The sequence below is a fragment of the Elaeis guineensis genome, chromosome 9 (assembly GCF_000442705.2).
Source record: "Elaeis guineensis isolate ETL-2024a chromosome 9, EG11, whole genome shotgun sequence".
In the NCBI taxonomy this organism is placed as follows: domain Eukaryota; kingdom Viridiplantae; phylum Streptophyta; class Magnoliopsida; order Arecales; family Arecaceae; genus Elaeis; species Elaeis guineensis.
The window spans coordinates 76,309,539-76,319,036 of NC_026001.2; the positions used below are offsets into that span (position 1 = coordinate 76,309,539).

General features: G+C 35.3%; 1 non-coding gene across 1 annotated transcript; it reads left to right on the forward strand.

The window, feature by feature from the left end:
• The first annotated feature begins 5,613 nt into the window (after positions 1-5,613).
• Positions 5,614-5,720, forward strand: LOC140851821 (small nucleolar RNA R71). Its single transcript, XR_012134578.1, has one exon. It is a non-coding gene; the product is annotated as a small nucleolar RNA R71 (small nucleolar RNA).
• Positions 5,721-9,498: the final 3,778 nt, after the last annotated feature.

The window sequence follows — 9,498 nt, forward strand, 5'->3', positions numbered from 1 at the left end:
TAGAAGCTTTCTTAGAGTACACTTAAAGTTTTATAGCACTTGTGTGAGTGATAACTAACTTAGTATTTCAGTATTAACTTGTACAGGCCAATTGTATCATTTTTCATAACTTAGTTCGATTAATTTTCTATACACCCCAGATTAAACAAAGAACTAAGGTTGCTTTCACACTGTTTTTTTTTTTTTTTTTTTTTTTTTTGCTGAGCATCCTGGCCTTCCCACTACCATTTGATGCGAATCTCAACACTTGACTTAGGTGAAGAGACCCGGTTACTAGGCTTAGGGCAATCCACATTTACTCTGTGTTTTGTATTTTATTTCAAGCAGGTAGCTCTTTCCTTAAATTCAAATTTCTTCAATTGGGGTGTAGAGAAAATTATCTAATTTAAATAATACTCAAATCCTTAATTGACCTTACAATTAACACCTACTTTACCTTGTTAGTGTGCATGTGCAATTGGAAGTGCTAATAGTCTTTAAATGACCTAAGCCACCAAGAGTCTAACCAGCTAATCTTCTCCGTGACTCACTACATTAGCAAATACTTTCTAACTTACTCTTATTTCTTTTATAGATTAATTTATTATATATATATATATATATATTTTATTTTTTTTTACATAATATATTAAATGCAAGAAATAACTCATAGTGGAAGGAAAAGGAAATGATAACACCTGATTTTGTTCAAGCTCTCCCCCCAACTTGACCGACATTGTCCCCAATGGAGTTTATCTAATTTAATTGTCCTAAGCAAACTGAAAACAAAGAAAGTATTAGAAATTAAATAAGCTGGGTTGCCTCCCAGAAGCGCTAAGTTTTATGTCTTCAGCCAGACCAAATCTCGAAGCAACTTAATCAGAATAAGTTGGTTCATAAAGAACCATGGCATCTTCAATAGTCTTGACAGGTAATTCTAAGAATGGTTTTAATCGTTGACCATTAACTTTAAAGATAACACCATTACTTGGGTTTTCAATCTCAACAGCTCCGTGTGAAAAGACTTCCTTTACTAAAAATGGTCCTGTCCATCTAGACCTAAGCTTTCCTGGAAACAGATGTAATCTAGAGTTATATAAGAGTACCTTTTGTCCGATATTGAAAGTTTTTCTCATAATTGATTGATCATGAAATGTTTTGGTTCGTTCCTTGTATATCTTTGCATTTTCATAGGCTTCATTTCTAAGTTCTTCTAATTCATTCAACTGAAGCTTTCTATGGTTTCCAGCGTCGTTCAAATTTGTATTTAGTTGTTTGATGGCCCACATGGCTTTGTGTTCTATCTCAATAGGCAAGTGACATGGTTTACCAAACACAATCCTATAAGGAGACATTCCTAGATTGGTCTTGAAAGCGGTTCGGTATGTCCAAAGTGCATTAATTAATTTCAAAGACCAATCCTTTCTATTGGCACTAACAGTTTTTTCCAGGATTTGTTTGATTTGTCAGTTTGACACTTCAACTTGTCCACTAGTTTGAGGATGATATGGTGTGGCCAATTTGTGGGTGACATTATACTTTTTCATCAATGTTGCAAAAGGTTGGTTACAAAAATGGGTTCCCCGATCACTAATGATTGCCCTAGGAATACCGAAACGGGAGAGAATATTTTCTTTAAGAAACTTAATGACCATTTTGCTATCGGGTGTTCTACATGCAATTGCTTCTACCCACTTTGAAACATAATCAACTGCTACTAGAATATATTTATTTCCAAAGGAATTTGGAAATGGTCCCATAAAATCGATTCCCCAAACATCAAAAACTTCAACTACCAAGATTGGGTTGAGTGGCATCATGTGTCGCTTGGTGATTCGACCCATTTTCTGACATTGAGCATAACTTTTACAATATTCATGAGCATCCTTAAACAAATTGAGCCAATAAAAACCATATTGGAGAACCTTAGCAGCAGTTTTCTTAGACGCGAAGTGACCCCCACATGCTTGATCATGACAAAAAGATAAAATATTCATGACTTCGTTATCTGGGATACACCTTCTAATAATTTGATCAGGATATTGTTTAAAAAGATAAGGATCATCCCAAATGAAATACTTCACTTGGGCAAAGAATTTATATTTATCCTGCTTAGTCCAATGAGAAGGTATCTTACCTATGGCTAAATAATTTACAATATCAGCAAACCAAGGTTTAGTAGACACAGACATGAGTTGCTCATCTGGGAAAGATTCATTGATGGGTGGTTCACTAGATGGTGCGACTGGAATTCGGGACAAATGATCTGCTACAACATTCTCAGTGCCTTTCTTGTCCCTAATTTCTAGATCAAATTCTTGAAGGAGCAAAATCCATCTGATTAAACGTGCCTTGGCATCCTTCTTTGCTAGGAGATGTCTAATGGCTGAGTGATCGGTGTAAACAATGGTGTGGGTCCCAACCAAATAAGATCTAAATTTCTCTAAAGCAAAGACAACGGTAAGGAACTCCTTCTCAGTTGTGGTGTAGTTAAGCTGCGCATCATTTAAGGTTTTACTTGCATAATATATCACTCTAGGCAGCTTATTTATTCATTGACCTAAGATTGCGCCCACAACATGATCGGACGCATCACACATTAATTCAAATGGTTCAGACCAGACAGGAGGATGAATGATTGGAGCTGATACAAGTGCATTTTTTAGAAATTCAAAGGATTCCAAGCACTCATGAGTAAATTCAAATTTGGTATCCTTTGCCAAAAGATTAGTCAGTGGACGTGCTACTTTGCTAAAGTTGGCAATAAACCTTCTATAGAATCCAGCATGACCTAAAAATGAACATATTTCTTTCACAGATTTAGGTGGTGGAAGACTTGCAATTAGATCTATTTTGGCCTTGTCCACTTCAATCCCCTTTTTAGAAATGACATGGCCAAGAACTATTCCCTGTTTGACCATAAACTGACATTTTTCCCAGTTGAGAACTAGGTGCTTCTCCTTACATCATTCTAGAACTAATTGCAGGTGATTCAGACACTCGGAGAAGGTTAGGCCAAAAACAGAAAAGTCATCCATAAAAATTTTTAGAAATCGTTCTATCATATCTGAAAACATGCTGATCATGCATCTCTGGAAGGTTGCCGGTGCATTACATAGTCCAAAGGGCATTCGTCTATAGGCAAAAGTACCATATGGACAGGTGAATGTAGTCTTTTCTTGATCTTCAGCGGCTATGGGGATCTGGTTGTAACCGGAGTATCCATCAAGAAAACAGTAAAACTCTTGTCCGACTAGTCTTTCTAACATTTGATCAATAAATGGCAAAGGAAAGTGATCTTTCCTTGTCGCAGCATTCAACTTTCTATAGTCTATACAGACCCTCCATCCCGTTTGGATCCTAGTTGGGATAAGTTCGTTTGCATCATTTTGGACCACTGTTACCCCAGATTTCTTGGGTACTACTTGAACTGGGCTTACCCAAGAGCTATCAGAAATAGAATAAATTATTCCACTATCTAGGAGTTTCAGAATCTCCTTTTTAACTACATCCTTCATAACTGGATTAAGCCTTCTTTGGGCTTCTCTTGTTGGTTTAGCCTCTTCCTCTAAGTATATTCTATGTTGAACTATAGAAGGGCTTATTCCTTTGATATCTGCTATGGTCCAACCTATTGCTTCTTGATTTGCTTTTAGAACTGACACTAACTCCTCCTCTTGCTTGGGATCTAGGTCTGATGCAATAATTACAGGCAAAGTTTCTTTGGGTCCTAGATATGCATACTTGAGATGTTCTGGGAGGGGTTTCAGTTCTAAAATGGGTGCTTCCTCTATCGATGGTTTAGGTGATGATTTCACCATCTCAATGATTGGTTCAGTAGGAAGTGTCGATTCCTGATTAATCTGATTTTCTTTAAGTATTTCATTGACATCCTCAGACTCATGGATTAACCAGGGGTTAGACTCTAGGTCGACTTCATCATCACTAATGTCAATGGATTCATAAATACCATCTTGGACTACATTGACATCAGCATGAGAAGAGGATTCCTGTTCTAAGTTAAAAACATTAAGCTCAATGGTCATATTCCCAAAGGATAACTTCATTAGACCATTTCGACAATTGATTTCAGCATTGGCCGTAGCTAAGAATGGTCTTCCTAAAATGACAGGTATATGTCCTTTAGGATTCGCAACTGGCTCAGTCTCTAAAACAATAAAATCTACAGGGAAAATAAAATTTTCAATCTTTATCAGAACATCCTCGACCATTCCCTTAGGGATCCTGAGAGATCTATCGGCTAACTGTAATATGATCCCAGTAGGTTGAAGTTTTTCTAATCCTAGTTGTTCATACACCGAATATGGAAGGATATTCACACTAGCTCCTAGATCTAGCAAGGCCTTTTTTATATTGGTTTCTCCAATAACACAAGAAATTGTTGGAGCTCCAGGGTCCTTATATTTAATTGGCACATGGCTAGATAGGTATGAACTGACACTTGCAGCCAAAAATGTTTTCTTTGGTACATTAGTGGTCCTTTTCCTAGTGCAAAGATCTTTTAAAAATTTGGCATAAGTTGGAACCTGATGGATTATATCTAAAAGAGGAATATTAACTTGGACTTGTTTAAATACCTCTAAAATTTTGTCTAAATGTTCAGATTTATTGGATTTCAGTCTGTTTGAAAAAAGAGCTCTAGGACTTTTAAGTACTGGACTAGGTGAATTTTCAGTTTCTGGTGCTTGAGGTTGAAAGATAGTAGTTTTAGAAGGTGACTCGGCAGATGAGTCATCTATATCATCAAGTGCAACTACCTTATTGTCTATTTGTTTTCCTGATCTTAAAGTATGAATGGCATTTACACCATTAACTTGGTTTCCTTGTTGGGGTCGTGGACCATTTTGGTTCCTAGGATTTGGCTCAGGTTGGCTAGGTAACCTACCATGTTCTCGTTCACTAATGGTTGAAGCCAGCTGACTTACTTGCATTTCCAAACGGGCTATAGCTTGGGTGTTATTATTTATGAGTTGACCCGTGGTTTGCATAAAGCTGGTATGTGTCTTCATCATGGCTTCTAGACTTTTCTCTAAAGAGGTAATTTTCTTGTCATTATCATGGAAGCCTGGCGGGTTGTTCATTACTAGGTTGGACCTTAGATTTTGCTGATTGAAATTTGGATTGCCTACATTAGGATTCTGGGACCATGAGAAATTCGGGTGATTCCTCCAACCTGGGTTATATGTGGGTGCATAAGGATTGTTCAATGGTCCTTGATATGTGGCATTCACCTGTGCACACTCATTTGAGTAGGAACATTCTTCTAAGACATGGTCTGGTGCATTGCACCCTTTACACATGGGTGCAGATATTTGATTTACATTGGCTGGTCTCTGTAATTCTAAGGCTTCCAATCTACGTGTTAAGGTTGCAATCTTGGCCTCTGATGCTAGGGTTGGTTGAATTTGATGCATTCCTCCTCTTGAAGGTGTAGCTTTATCAGGTTCCCTAGTTGTTTCCCACTGTAAATTTTTTTCGGCTAGGTCTTCTAAGAATTGCCAAGCTTCAGTAGTTTCTTTGTCCATAAATTGGCCTTGGCACATGGACTCTAGCATGGTTCTTGAGTTTGAATCTAACCCCTCATAGATGATCTGGCATAGTCTCCAAGTTTCTATTCCATGGTGTGGGCATTGGGTCAAAAGATTCTTGAAACGATCAAAGTACTTCCAAAATGATTCACCAGCTAGTTGGTAAAATTGATTTATTTCATTCCTAATCCTAGCTGTTTTATGATGGGAAAAATACTTTTTTAAAAATGTTCTCACAAAGCCCTCCCAGGTAGTGACAGAATAGTTTGGCAGACTATAAAGCCACTTCTTAGCATTGTCCTTAAGGGCAAAGTTGATTAATCTAAGTTTGACCTCATCCTCTGTTAATTGCAGTTTCATGGTTGCACATACCTCCTCAAATTCTCTAATAAATATATAAGAATCCTCTAATCCTGTGAATTTTGGAAGCATATTTATGATTTGAGGTTTGATTTCAAAATTGTTAGCTGTGGGTTGTGGCAACCTGATACAAGATGGTTGGATGGAGCCAACTGGATAACACAAATCCTTAAGGGTCATGGGTTGGATTGGTTCAGCCATTGGAACAATAGGAATTGACTCAATTCTAACTAGACGACCCGACACTCTTTTCCACACACGAGGTGTACGGTTCTCGATGTTTATACAATTTTTTTTTATAAAATTTTTATGTATAAGAAAAAGAAAGAGAAAAAATTCTAAAGAGAAGATCCTAAGGAGTCCTAAATCTAAAAAAAAGTAACCAAATTAATTTAAATTTTAATATTTTTTTTTTCAAACAAGTGAAACAATAAATTAAACTCAATCTATCCTAGGGTTAACCTAAATCTAGACAGCTCCTAACTGTTCCAAGATGACCCTTCAAGCCTTCCAAGTGGAGATTGATCAACTAGTTAGCCAGGTAAGTATAAGAGGTGGGAGGTTCACTCATCGTTGCCTTTCTAGACACCAAACGAGTTGGCCAGGCCAGCAACTGAACCAATTTAACAAACCACCCTCAGGGACTTGCCTAGACACCAACTAATCAAACAACTCAAACTTGGTAGAACTCTTAGGGTTCCTTGTCCTATTGAGCTCGAATTCCTTAAGGTTGACGTCTAATTGATTTTAAGATTAAAAGTCTAGGTAATGCAATATAATGGAGATGGTTTTTGGGCTAAGGAAGGATAATGAAATCCCCACCTTATCTTGTTAATGGGTTGATGCCCTTAGATTAATTATGAAAATGCAAATGCAAATAAACAAGATGACCAAGAATGTAAAAGATTTTAATTTAGAATTTTTTTTTTATTTTGATATTTTACTTCACGATTATGAAATGTCTTTTGTTTTGTTTTGTTTTTTTTTTTTTTTGTGATTAAGTAAATTCAAATGATTAGGTCTAAAAGCAAAAGTAATTAACTAAAAATAATAAAAGAGAAATTAGAAGCATACCTGAGTTTTCCAGCAATCACCAACTAAATATAGAAACCTAAAGGAAAAAGAAAGAGAGTTTTAACGCACGAAGAACAAATATTTGAAAACAATTTAAAATGCCAAATCCCCGGCAACGGCGCCAAAAACTTAATGTGCAAATCTTAAAATTTATAAATAAAACCGCAAGCGCACGGTGTGCAGAGTAGCACGACCAGCGAGTACGGGTCGATTCCACAGAGACTTGGTTTAAAAATGATTTTCAAATCTATGCTCAAGCGAGCTTTAACAAAAATCGAAAGTCGAAAGTTGTTTGCTAAAGACAATAAGACTAAGGATCTAGGGTTTTTGAATCCACTAGATCTAGATTAGGGAATTCTACCTAGAATTTCTCTTATTGATCCTAACGACTACTCCTCTTGTCTTTTCCAAGCATAGATTATGAAGGGACTAAGGCCCAACGATAACCCATCAAGATTCTTTACAGGGGAGTAGTAACTAGGACCCTTAGGGTTTTCTCCTCCTATGCACTGAATCAAGCATGAACTATGAAGGGACTCTGACCCAACTGTAGTTCATCAAAAATTCTTGACAAAAGAGGAAGAAAAAGAAATCTTAAGAAAAAGAAAAAACCCTATGTAAAATCCCTACTCATGATCTAGCTTCATCGCAAACCCTAGAAGGGATGCTTAGCTAGACATGATCTAAATCTACTTGCAAAATTTAAATGCAGAAAAATAAACTACCCTAATTTCATAAATTAAACTATCCTAATTGCATAAATTTAAACTGCATAATTTAAACTAACCTAATTGCATAAAATTAAATTGCATAAATTAAACTATCCTAATTGCAAGAAAAATAAATTGCATAATGTAAAGAGATGAAATTGCATAAAAATAAGATTTTATATAAAAAAAATTTATTACAAAAATCTCAAAGCTCGAGGCTTGAGAAGAGAGCTAAAAATCCCACTATCTAGGGTTACAAGCTTGATCGGAAGGAAGAATACATAAAACAAGGGCCTTTGGGGGTTTTTTATAGGCATTTGGGGGTTATAAGATTTTCAAAACTTTAGATGTGGGACTAAGAAGTTTTAGAGGGTTGTTAGGGGGGTTTATGGTGCGCCGATGGGTCCATGGTCCATGCGCCTGTTGCTGTGGACCAGGCGGCTAACCAGATCACCAAATCAGTTGATTTTTGATCAATTTTGATCTGATTTGACTCGGGTTTGATCCAATTGAGTCTTCTTTCTTCATTCTTCAATTTTTGGGTCAATTTAACTCCGTTTTGCATAAAATTTGCGCCGTTGGAATCCTCTTTCCTTGTTCTTTCTATTGATGATCTCTTCTTCTATAAAATATAATAACAAGTATCAATTTCTTAATAAAGTTAGATAATTTAGATATTAATTGATACTTTTTATGTCAATTTGTGACATAAATCAACTATCGATCAAAATGCCAAACTTATCTTAGATACTAATTAGTTAACTAGTTTTGATTTGACCAACCTAATGATTCGGATTCAACCACTGAGTCACAATTAAGGTCCATTTGGTCTAATCAAAGACATGGACTTGACCATCTATAACTATTGTACTAAAGAAACTCTGATTAATCTAATTCAATATTTAGTTAGACTTCATCAATTTCTCTATATGGTCAATCAATTCTTTGATTCTAACCTTAGGTCTAATCCAATTAAAGAGAAGGATCCAATTTGAGCTAACCCATGCCCCATATTTTATGCAATGTCATTAGATCTAAATCATAATTCTAGATCTAATCAGCTTGATACTTAATTCTCAATTAAATTTTGCATCAATATGGTTAAAGTTTTAAAAATAATTTTTCATGTAAACTTTTTATATTAAGTCATAAAATTTTTTAGATCAAATTTAAATTTTTATGATTTTAGATCAAAATAATTTTGACTAAACAAGATTAGATGTAACTAACTATCTTCGCAACTTGCATCACATACAACAACATCTAGAGTTTCAAGATCTAAAGTTTTGCAAGAAAGTAATTTTTTTCTTTTCACTTTCTTCTTCATGAGACCTCACAGTGGCACTTCTACACACCATGAAGATCACCCCATTGAATGAGAGGAGAGGGTCATGAAACCCTACTTGCTCCTATGATCAGACGGCCTGGTGATTATCCAATCCGAGTACTTTGCTACTCAAAATATCTAATCTAAATAAATAATAATCAGATCTAAAAATAAACTAATTTAGATCTAATCTAAATTATAAATAATTAGATCTAATAATAAAAAGTCAGATCTAAAGTCCTATTAATTCATATCAAAACAACCTGACTCTAATACCAATTGAAGAAAAATTAACGGTAGTGCAATACATGCAATTAAAAAAATTTGTGTAGTGAAAATAATAGATTAAATAATTTAATATTAATAATATGTATAAGATCTAATCTTAGACTACCACATCAAAATTTTTAATATAAAAAAAATATACTTTAGATCTAAAAATAAAAATCACATCGATGCTGAAATTCTAGATCTGACTATTAGATCTACCATAGGAATC